The sequence below is a fragment of the Oncorhynchus mykiss genome, chromosome 2 (genome assembly GCF_013265735.2).
Source record: "Oncorhynchus mykiss isolate Arlee chromosome 2, USDA_OmykA_1.1, whole genome shotgun sequence".
Classification (NCBI taxonomy): Eukaryota; Metazoa; Chordata; class Actinopteri; order Salmoniformes; family Salmonidae; genus Oncorhynchus; species Oncorhynchus mykiss.
Window position 1 is genome coordinate 89,698,757 of NC_048566.1, and position 11,777 is coordinate 89,710,533.

The 11,777-nt window shown below is 40.8% G+C and overlaps 1 protein-coding gene across 1 annotated transcript in view; it reads right to left on the reverse strand.

Moving 5' to 3' along the window:
* Positions 1 to 10,474, reverse strand: part of LOC110499336 (carbohydrate sulfotransferase 8-like) — a 98,994-nt gene extending 88,520 nt beyond the window's left edge. The window contains exon 1 of the mRNA XM_021576422.2: positions 10,133 to 10,474. The gene's annotated coding sequence lies outside the window, so the exon portion shown is untranslated. The remainder of the gene's footprint in view (positions 1 to 10,132) is intronic.
* Between the last annotated feature and the right edge of the window lie 1,303 nt (positions 10,475 to 11,777).

Below are 11,777 nucleotides of genomic sequence, written 5' to 3' on the forward strand. Positions count from 1 at the left end.
GTTTTGATGTCTTCACTATTATTCTACAATGTAGAAAATAGTAAAAATAAAGAAAAACCCTTGAATGAGTAGATGTGTCGAAACTTTTGACTGGTACTGTATGTGCATGCAAAGAGCAAACAAACAAGCTGCACAAGAACTCACTACGGTAATCGTCCAAGTTACAAAGTGGCTCAGTGACTCATGTCTGCATCACGATGTGAAAAAAACTGTCTGCATGTTCTTCACAAAGAGGGCAACTGATGCTACTGAGCCAGATGTCTATGTGTCAGGGGAGAAGCTCCAGGGTGGTATCCAATTTTAAGTACCTTGGCATCATACTTGATTCCAACCTCTCTTTTAAAAAGCAGGTGAAAAGGTAACTCAAATAACCAAATTCAACCTAGATCATTTCCAATTCATACTAAATTGTTTGACTGGAGAGGTAGCAAACCTGTACTTCAAATCTAACATACTGCTTGACTAGTTGGGCCCAAGCTTGCTGTACAACACTAAAAACCCATTCAGTCTGTCTACAAAAAGGCTCTCAAAGTGCTTGATAGGAAGCCCAACAGCCATCATCACTGTTACATCCTCAGAGAGCATGAGTTTCACAGACGCATGTCTTGTATTCAAGATCCTAAATGGCATGGCTCCCCCTCCACTCAGTATTTTTGTTAAACAGAAAACCCAAACATATGGCAGCAGATCCACAAGGTCTGCCATGAGAGGTGACTGTATAGTTCCCTTAAGGAAAAGCACCTTTAGTCAATCTGCTTTCTCTGTGAGAGTTTCCCATGTCTGGAACACACCGCCATCAGACGCACACAACTGCACCACCGACAGTATCACACCTTCACAAAAACATGAAAACATGGCTAAAGGCCAATCAGTTTTGTGAACATAATCCCTAGCTATGTATTGCAGCTTTCCATGTTGTCTGTAGCTTGTGAGGTTTGGAAACACTGTGTTGCTTTTATGTATTTTGTTTTGTTGCTTGTCCTATGTTTTTCTGTCTGCATGCTATGTGTTGCTTGTCCTATGTTTTTCTGTCTGCATGCTATGTGTTGCTTGTCCTATGTTTTTCTGTCTGCATGCTATGTGTTGCTTGTCCTATGTTTTTCTGTCTGCATGCTATGTGTTGCTTGTCCTATGTTTTTCTGTCTGCATGCTATGTGTTGCTTGTCCTATGTTTTTCTGTCTGCATGCTATGTGTTGCTTGTCCTATGTTTTTCTGTCTGCATGCTATGTGTTGCTTGTCCTATGTTTTTCTGTCTGCATGCTATGTTTTGCTTGTCCTATGTTTTTCTGTCTGCATGCTATGTGTTGCTTGTCCTATGTTTTTCTGTCTGCATGCTATGTGTTGCTTGTCCTATGTTTTTCTGTCTGCATGCTATGTGTTGCTTGTCCTATGTTTTTCTGTCTGCATGCTATGTGTTGCTTGTCCTATGTTTTTCTGTCTGCATGCTATGTGTTGCTTGTCCTATGTTTTTCTGTCTGCATGCTATGTGTTGCTTGTCCTATGTTTTTCTGTCTGCATGCTATGTGTTGCTTGTCCTATGTTTTTCTGTCTGCATGCTATGTGTTGCTTGTCCTATGTTTTTCTGTCTACATGCTATGTGTTGCTTGTCCTATGTTTTTCTGTCTGCATGCTATGTGTTGCTTGTCCTATGTTTTTCTGTCTGCATGCTATGTGTTGCTTGTCCTATGTTTTTCTGTCTGTATGCTATGTGTTGCATGTCCTATGTTTTTCTGTCTGCATACTATGTGTTGCTTGTCCTATGTTTTTCTGTCTGCATGCTATGTGTTGCTTGTCCTATGTTTTTCTGTCTGCATGCTATGTGTTGCTTGTCCTATGTTTTTCTGTCTGCATGCTATGTGTTGCTTGTCCTATGTTTTTCTGTCTGCATGCTATGTGTTGCTTGTCCTATGTTTTTCTGTCTGCATGCTATGTGTTGCTTGTCCTATGTTTTTCTGTCTGCATGCTATGTGTTGCTTGTCCTATGTTTTTCTGTCTGCATGCTATGTGTTGCTTGTCCTATGTTTTTCTGTCTGCATGCTATGTGTTGCTTGTCCTATGTGTTTCTGTCTGCATGCTATGTGTTGCTTGTCCTATGTTTTTCTGTCTGCATGCTACATGTTGCTTGTTCTATGTTTCTCTGTCTGCATGCTACATGTTGCTTGTTCTATATTCTCTGTCTGCATGCTACATGTTGCTTGTTCTATGTTTCTCTGTCTGTCTGCATTCTACTTGTTGCTTGTTCTGTGTTTCTCTGTCTACATGCTATGTGTTGCTTGTCCTATGTTTCTCTGTCTGCATGCTACTTGTTGCTTGTTCTATGTTGTTCTGTCTGCATGCTATGTGTTGCTTCTATGTTTCTCTGTCTTTTTTACATTTATTTTTATTTCACCTTTATCACCTTTATACCTTTATATTTACAACTGCGACCTGGACAAGATAAAGCATAGCAGTGTGAACAGACAACTACACAGAGTTACACATGGAGTAAACAATAAACAAGTCAATAACACAGTATAATTTTTTTTAAAGAGTATATATACATTGTGTGCAAAAGGCATGAGGAGGTAGGCGAATAATTACAATTTAGCAGATTAACACTGGAGTGATAAATGATCAGATCAGATCATGTGCAGGTAGAGATACTGGTGTGCAAAAGAGCAGAAAAGTAAATCAATAAAAACAGTATGGGGATGAGGTAGGTAAATTGGGTGGGCTATTTACCGATGGTCTGCATGCTACGTGTTGCTTCCTATATGTTTCTCTGTCTGCATGCTACGTGTTGCTTCCTATATGTTTCTCTGTACGCATGCTATGTGTTGCTTGTCCTATGCTGCGCTGCGTGTGCTCACTGCTCATTGATTGTCTGTATTATTATTGTAATAGTTTTTAATAACCTGCCTAGGGACTGCGGTTGAAAATGTGCCGGCTGGCTAAAACCAGCACTTTTACTGAAATGTTGACTCCCTGTAAAAATCAAAATTAAACTCAAACTCAAACTTGTGAAAATAGTACCAAAGCGATATAAGAAAACTGTCAATTTACAAAAATGTCTAAAAACTTGTTTTCACTTTGTCCTTATAGGGTTTTGTGTGTACATGGTTGAGAAAAACATTTAATTGAATACATTTTGAATTCAGGCTGTAATACAACAATGTGGAATAAGTCAACCACTTTCACGCCAGTATCACTGCACATTGTAAATATGGTCTGGAACTGACTGACCCTGTGTAATTTGCTTACTTACTTTCTTGTGTTCTTATTTCTCCTGTGGTTTTGTTCTACCGTATGTTACTTTTGTTGTATTACGTTGTTATTAATTACTGCATTGTTGGGTAGAGCTCGCAAGAAAGGCATTTATTGTGCACGTGACATTAAAACTTGAAACACAAAAACAAATGCTTGGAGGAGGAGAGAGACTTAACTACAGTAAATTCCCTGCTGACCTATGACCTCTTTGAGTCATAACTCTCAGGCGGAACGGAAGCTACTTTTATCAGATCTGGAGCTGAGAAGACTGTATCCTATAGAGGTCTATAGATCTACCACGGTGCACAGATTAACGTGACAGATGGAGAACTCTCACTCAGATCAATAACTGTCGACAGTACATGGTGATCTCAATCCCACTGTGTGAGCAATCCAGACCCTGGTTCAAATACTATTCTAAATCTTTCAAATACTTATAAAGTATGCTTTAGCCTGACTGGAGTGCCAGATGGGTGGGGTTTCCACATTGTTATATTGGACTGTTATATTGGTTCCAGTGCGCCAGGCAAGCTTAATCAAGCCCAGATAAAGTATTTTAAATGACTTTCCAATAGTATTTGAACCCAGGTCTGGAGCTGTCTGATGATAACCTACAGACAATAGCTCTATCCGCAGAATGGACAGAGACAAAGATTGCAACCATCCATCCATCACACAGCTGATCACCACACAATTTATCCCCGAGGTGGATCATCAGCACTCTGAAATTGGAAACGATTGGTAAAATTGAACCGTTCAGAACGTGTTTGCTGTATCAATATTGTGACTCTCGCTGTTATGATTTGAAGAATGGATGAAGTGGGTCCTTTGAGAGCAGCCGGTGCTGTCTGCTGCTGCAATACTACCAGTGACTTATTGGTTTAGATCCTGGTACAAAGCTCTACTGGAAAGACAACACGAGGAATAAAAATAGACAAACCTGTGTGATTCACCATTGACAATTCAGACAAACTGCTCGAAAGTAGTGATTTGAAGTCTGCTTTTCGGCAAGAACAACCCATCAAACTCAACTCCAGACCTCAAAGCCAGTTCCACTGCTTTTTTTCATTGCTCCCCTCTAATCAGGGACTGAATTAGACCTGGCGGGTGTAATGAATTATCAGGTAGAACAGAAAAGCAGCAAGCTCTGGACCTCGTAGGGTAAGAGTTGAATAGCCCTGGCCCAGACCATATCTCCCAGTCCAGTTTGTGGTTGTAGTTGTCCTTTGAGAGTTAACCGGTCATAAAGGACAAAAAGAAACGTAATACAATTGCAGTTTAGATGCTTATCCACAGTTCTGTGTTCTGCTGATCTTGGCCATAATGTAACCTTTACCTTACCTCAGTTCAGTTAGTGGTCCAAACAAACATATTGTTGGATAAACATACACATAGATGCTACAGAGCACGATTTACTGTACTGTACTGTCGTTTGTAGCTGGCTCCACATCATTAAGTATAAGATGATATGTTTAATCAGAGTATGAAGAGGGATTAATAATCTCCTAAAATGACATGGAAGGCATTTTTATACTGCGGAGGAGGAGGAGGAGGTCTTCACCCATAACATTAGCAGATTATACTGCTGATATCATGATCTACATTTCCTAGTATCTGTGAATTGATCTTTCTATCTGCACTGACTCCGATATTTAAGCAAACCTATTGTTTTTGATGGAATTCTTCTTTCTTATTATTATTCTTTCACACATTGCATTATCTCAATGCCCAATTGCAATTTTGCCAATATCGAAGTACACTGAGTGTACAAAACATTAGGAACATCATCCTAATATTGAGTTGCATCCCCTTTTGCCCTCACAACAGCCTCAATTCGCCTGGGTGCAACAGTAAATCAAATCAAATCAAATCAAATTTTATTTGTCACATACACATGGTTAGCAGATGTTAATGTGAGTGTAGCGAAATGCTTGTGCTTCTAGTTCCGACAATGCAGTAATAAACAACAAGTAATCTAGCTAACAATTCCAAAACTACTACCTTATAGACACAAGTGTAAGGGGATAAAGAATATGTACATAAAGATATATGAATGAGTGATGGTACAGAGCGGCATAGGCAAGATACAGTAGATGGTATTGAGTGCACTATATACATATAACCTGGGCGCAAACCAGGGACGGCTCTGCACACGTCAACAGTCACCCTCGAAGCATCGTTACCCATCGCTCCACAAAAGCCGCGGCCCTTGCAGAGCAAGGGGACCCCCTACTTCAAGGTCTCAGAGCGAGTGACATCACCGATTGAAACGCTACCAGTGCGCACCAACGCTAACTAGCTAGCCATTTCGCGTCGGCTACATGGGCATGGACTCTACAAGGTGTCGAAAGAGTTCCACAGGGATGCTGGCCCATGATGACTCCAATGCTTCCCACAGTTGTGTCAAGCTGGCTGGATGTCCTTTGGGTGGTGGACCATTCTTGATACACACAGGAAACTGTTGAGCATGAAAAACCCTGCAGCATGGCAGTTCTTGACACACTCAAACTGGTGACTCAAACCGGTGCGCCCAATCCATGTCTCAATTGTCTCAAGGCTTAAAAATCATTCTTTAGCCTGTATCTTCCCCTTCAACTACACCGATTGAAGTGGATTTAACAGGTGACATCAATAAGGGATCACAGCTTTCGCCTGGATTCACCTGGTCGGTCTATGTCATGGAAAGAGCAGGTGTTCATAATGTTCTGTACACTCAGTGTATATCACTTAGACAGGATAGTGAAAGTTGTTAGCTCTGCCCTATGGTTTGACGTTAGCATGAGTGTAACACAAAACTTGAAAAGCTGTTGTAAAGGTTGTTGTAGTGTTTTGGGGTCAATTTAAGGGCCAGGTAATACCAGAACGTACACCAGAGTAACGAGGTCTGCCTTGGCAGATTAGCAGATTGTCAGTTTTGCTCATCATAAGGAACACATTTGCATGGCATCTTTGTAAAAAATATATACATTTTGCGTCCTCAATTAAACCCTAATAACTCCACTGTTCTTCGCTCTATCAACTTGAAACGTGCACCTAAAGTGTTTTCAATTGTTACATGTACATGAGGGAGGATGTATAATGCTACAAAGCAACTGTCTCTTCAGCCCACTCTGAAGCCAGCACCACGTTTTACTGCTGCTTGCAGCTCTATTGGTATTCTTTCTGTGAGCTCTCATATTATTTCAGTCATTACATGTGATTTTGGAAAACCTTTACCCATGCTAAAAAGGGGTTGGAGTATGAGCAAGGGAATAAATTGGTGTGAATTAACGAAATGTCATGCTCCCAAGGGAGCGCGGAAATTGAAAGCCGCACAGTTATCAAACTGCTTTGGGAAACCCTGTTTCAACATCACCTTCTCTTGCACTCAAGTTCCATATTCTAGTATAGAGTCCTGATCTGAACGAAACTGTATTTGTCCCTTTCATTAACTCTGAAGAATGAATCATTTCATCCAAGCTTTTCCTTTGTAAGTTATATAGTGTATTCCAGCACGAGTACATATGACACATTGTTCCTTTATTGCTTTGTTGCCACCATATGAACGCCCTTTATGGAGGAGAGGAGGAGAGAAAGACTGGATGCACTTTCTTCTATCACAAAACACCACAGCTCTTCCTGATCATGAGGATGTTGCTGTAAACCTTTGACGGATATTGCAGTACACGTTTCAGGGATATTTCTGTAAACGTTTCAGGGATATTGTTGTAAACGTTTCAGGGATATTGCTGTAAACGTGTCAGGGATATTGCTGTAAACGTGTCAGGGATTTTGCTGTAAACGTTTCAGGGATATTTCTGTAAATGTTTCAGGGATATTGTTGTAAATGTTTCAGGGATATTGTTGTAAACATGTCAGGGATATTGCTGTAAACGTGTCAGGGATATTGCTGTAAACGTGTCAGGGATATTGCTGTAAACGTGTCAGGGATATTGCTGTAAATGTGTCAGGGATATTGCTGTAAACGTGTCAGGGATATTGCTGTAAATGTTTCAGGAATATTGTTGTAAATGTGTCAGGGATATTGTTGTAAACGTGTCAGGGATATTGTTGTAAACGTGTCAGGGATATAGTTGTAAATGTTTCAGGGATATTGTTGTAAACGTGTCAGGGATATAGTTGTAAACGTGTCAGGGATATTGTTGTAAATGTTTCCGGGATATTGCTGTAAACGTGTCAGGGATATTGCTGTAAACGTGTCAGGATCAGACAAAGATCCATGATTAGAAAACTGCAAAAGTAATTTCACAGATTCATCCTTACATCAAACTATAAGCTACTGAATACAGTCACATTATTCTAGCAATAAGGCAATCTTTCCAATAACAATTGGTTTTTTTTAAAGTGTCATTTAGCAGACACTCTTATCCAGAGCAATTTACAAGCGCATTTGCTCAAAGGCACATCGACAGATTTTTCACCTAGTCGGCTCGGTGAAACATTTTGGTTACTGACCCAACGCTCTTAACCGCTAGGCTACCTGCTAATGGTCTCAACAGAATAAGGTCACCTCACACTCAGTGGCCCTCATCAGATGGATTATCAGATGAAAAGCAATTGATGCTTTCAACCAATAAAATATTTCCATGACTGAAATGGAACTCAAGTGATTACACAACAATCCAGCCTATGTACATTTACTCTCAGTCACTCATATACTGGTCTAACTGAAATTACACAAAGCATAGAACTACACACACATCAGCTTCCTCCTTCCCCTGAAATATAATTCATTTGGGTTTCCAGAGAGTTCTATTGGAACCCTTCAAAGGAACTCATGGGCACATAGTCAACCAAAAAAACAGACAACTTGAGAGGAGGAGAGTTAAAGTAACTTCACTCCACATAAAAGCACTGACTTGGTGTAAAACATCACAGCTCTGTGAAGATGCTTAGCAGCCATTAGCATAGCGCTATAAGATACATCAGGGATCCCTGGGGAGTCTTGTTTCCTTTAAATGGAAGGCAGCCATCGAAACACTCCCATACCTAACCACCATGGTTGCGTCCCAAATGGCATCCTATTCCCTATTTAGTGTATCACTTTTGACTAGGGTCCAATGCACAACTTTTGACGAGATGCCCTATGGGCCCTGGTCAAAATTTGTGCACAATGTAGGGAGCATTTGGGACGCACACTATGAATCCATCCGGATCACCTCTGTCCTGTCCCAAGGGACCAAACAACCACAACCTAGCAGTGGCAGCAAAGGTCATTGTGGGATGACGCTGCTGCTGCTACTCTCTGGGGGATATGTTGACCTGGAGAGGGAACAAAACAAGCAGAGATCTGTCCGCTTTCTATCTGAGACCGAAATAAGGGGATCCTTCAAAAAGTATTATTAATGGCTCTCACCCTTTATATAAATAGTTATTTGGGGGGGAGGGTATTTGACATCCGGATGAATAATCAAGGCGTGTAGCTTTCCTCATTAGAAGAAGGTGGAAGGATACTATTTTCTCTGTGAGAGGGGATGTAATATGCCAGCCTTTTAAATGTCTTTATGGGAACTGAATCCTAATACAGAAGGTGGGTCTGAAATTAGGCTTGATATTTCCAGCTCATGCTTTGGAGCTTAAGTGAATTTAATGCCATTTAGAAAGCTCTATGCTATCAGTAATCTCTAAGATACTTTCCAGTAGATTTGATTAGGTTATTAAGGAACCATAACGTATATCAGTTCATGACAAACTGTCATGACATATGACATACTTTTTTGATGTTATTTTAAAGAATGGTCATCTCTATACTAGCCGACACAGTTGACTGCTCCTACAGCGAACTGTACTGCAGTGTGTGTGTGTGTGTGTGTGTGTCTATACAGATTCCTAGCCCTGCCTGTAGTGCACAGATTCCCCGGCCAGGGGCTGTGAGGTGCTCAGAGCACAGACAGGATGAGACTATTTATAGCCAGGAGAAGAGAAATAATTCAGTGTGATCAGAGTGCAGGTCATTCAAGTCTTCTTTTCACAGAGGAGACAGAGAGAAGTGAAAAGACGAACATCCCCTCTCCTCTCGTTCCCCTCTCTACCTCTACTCCCCATTAATGAAAGGGGTGATATCTGTTTGAATCCCCTCTGTCTCCTCTATCTACTCTCCATTCAGGTCAAATCTTCTTTTCACAGAGGAGACAGGCAAAAGACGAACATCCCTTCTCCTCTCTCTACCACTCTATCAGTCTTCATTCATGACAGTGGGGATATTTCCTATCTCTCCACCACTATTCTCCATTCATGACAGTGGGGATATGATATATGTTAGAAGCGTTATGGCTCAATCCCCAGTCCTTTCTGTGAGCTGTCAAGGGAGACACTGGAGATATGGATGTCTTCTTCCTCTGAATAGCGCAGCACAGCCAAAGCCTGGCCAATAATCATGATATTTATTCATCTTAACCTACTGCCAATTAATGAAACTTGATTTGACAGTATATGGCTTAGCTTGCAAGGTATATGTCAACTGGGTGTTTTTCATAACATATGGATTTCAGGGGACTGCAATGGAGTCTGTAAAATGAATTTGAATGAATTTATGTATTTAACATATCTCCCATACCTCCGGAGAACGTATGCACAATGCCATTCCACGTGAAGGGATAACCATTCAGGAATAGATGAATAAAGCAGCCTAAAGATAGAGTTTCATCACATAGAAGCCAGGACACAGCGCAGTGTTTGGTTTGAATGCAAAAACATGTCATTTCCCCTTCTGTGAAATAATGTCGAAATTCAAACAAAATAAAAGCTCATTATTTTCTCATTCAGATAGTACCACATAGTTATCAAAAATATACCCCTACAATGTCAGCATACAAAGGTAAGGTCGTATAACATTGTATATAACATATTAATAACATAGTAATAAGGCGTGATTTGCCTACTCACCTCTTTAGCAATAACCATCAGTCTTTGAAGCTGAGAAGAGTTTGCGCCTGTCCGTCGAAAGTCAATTTCCTCTCGCTCGAGGTTGTTGATTTACAACAATGTCTCTCAGCATCACGACTGAAAACTCAGCTTTCGCATATCTTTGCAAAATGTTTAAAAAACGAACCTTACTGCTTCTTGCCATGCGTTCCATTCCATGGTTGTCTGTTGAATTCACTTATTAGGTCTAGCGAGGATTGGAGAGTAGCTCGAGGGTGAGAGAAGTAGGCTAGCCTACAAGGGCGGTTTGCCAAATGTGTGAGTGGAGCGCAGCGCGGCATCTCACTGCTTCTATTTCTTGCTCTCTAAGTCTCTGGCAGTCCCATGGGAAAGCGATGCAGCTGATACTGCCGACACTGCCAGGCAACCGCTACAATAATAGTTTGTGCTTCAAAGGTCTGGAAACCGCAAGCATTCAGGTAGACCTACAGTTGTGCCAACTTGTATGTGTGTGTTTGTTTGCATAACACATGTGGCGACTCCCCACGATTCGATCTACCTGCTCTCTGTCCATGACTAATGTATCAAGTGTCAATTTAACAGGAGCATAATCCTTTAAACATGACAAGTTTTTGTCTTTAATTTCAAATCTATTGTAGAAAGTAAAATAATACACTAGAAAAGTATATTGTTGATTTTCCATATTGACCTTTGGAATGGCCTGCATGAATGAGTGCTGTGTCCTTTGTTTGAGTTTTATTTTGTATAGGCTACCTTGACGAACAAACTCTATTGTCTGTCATCCTTTTGCTTTATACAAGATGCAGAAGGAGATTAACACCTTGTTTAAAGCAACCCAGCATTTGGTGTTGAAACAGAACACCCGGTAAATGTCATTAGGGCATAGAGCTACTATAGGCCTATATCAGAGTGCATAGTGACACATGTTATCCCTTTCATACCAAGACGTTTTTCTGTCAACTTTACTATACCTCCAACTTTTTTCCACCTTTTCCTTAGGTATTGATGGTATCATAGCCGAAACTTTTATTTCCGCCTAACGACCCTAGTATCCTAAATCATTTCGGTAAACTTCTGCCTACGGGTTTAGTATGAAATGTAGCCACAATGCTGAGGCGACATTAGCACGCACTACGCTCTTAAACCTTTGATGGTCGCCAGGCAGCGCGAGTTAACCATCCTTCTGCCAGTTATTAACTTTGCAAGACATGTCACTTCTTCCATCTTCGCATAGCCCACCAGCATGCACTGTTTTCGTATCAACAATTTGATGGGTCCATAAATATCACTGAATATCACTGATTGACGGACATTTTGGAATAAAGTAGGTTAATACAATTGAAGGCATCTATCAAATTGTTGTTTACTGGAACTCCCAAAATCATCCATTCTATGTAATACATTTGAAGCAATAGCCTACCCGTGTGTGGTCAACTAGATGATCATTTCAGCGCCGTTTTGATTGGGAGAGCGCCATCGCGCTGCTTTGAGACAAGCATGGGTACTCCTCCTGATAAATCAATCAATGTCAGATTTTCTTTTCACTGAATCTCAGTTTGGATATTGGTTAGGTTACAACTAGGCTAGGGAAATGCTAGCTACATTTAAGTGAGTGCTGCTCATGATCATCTTGTCTAGTTGGATC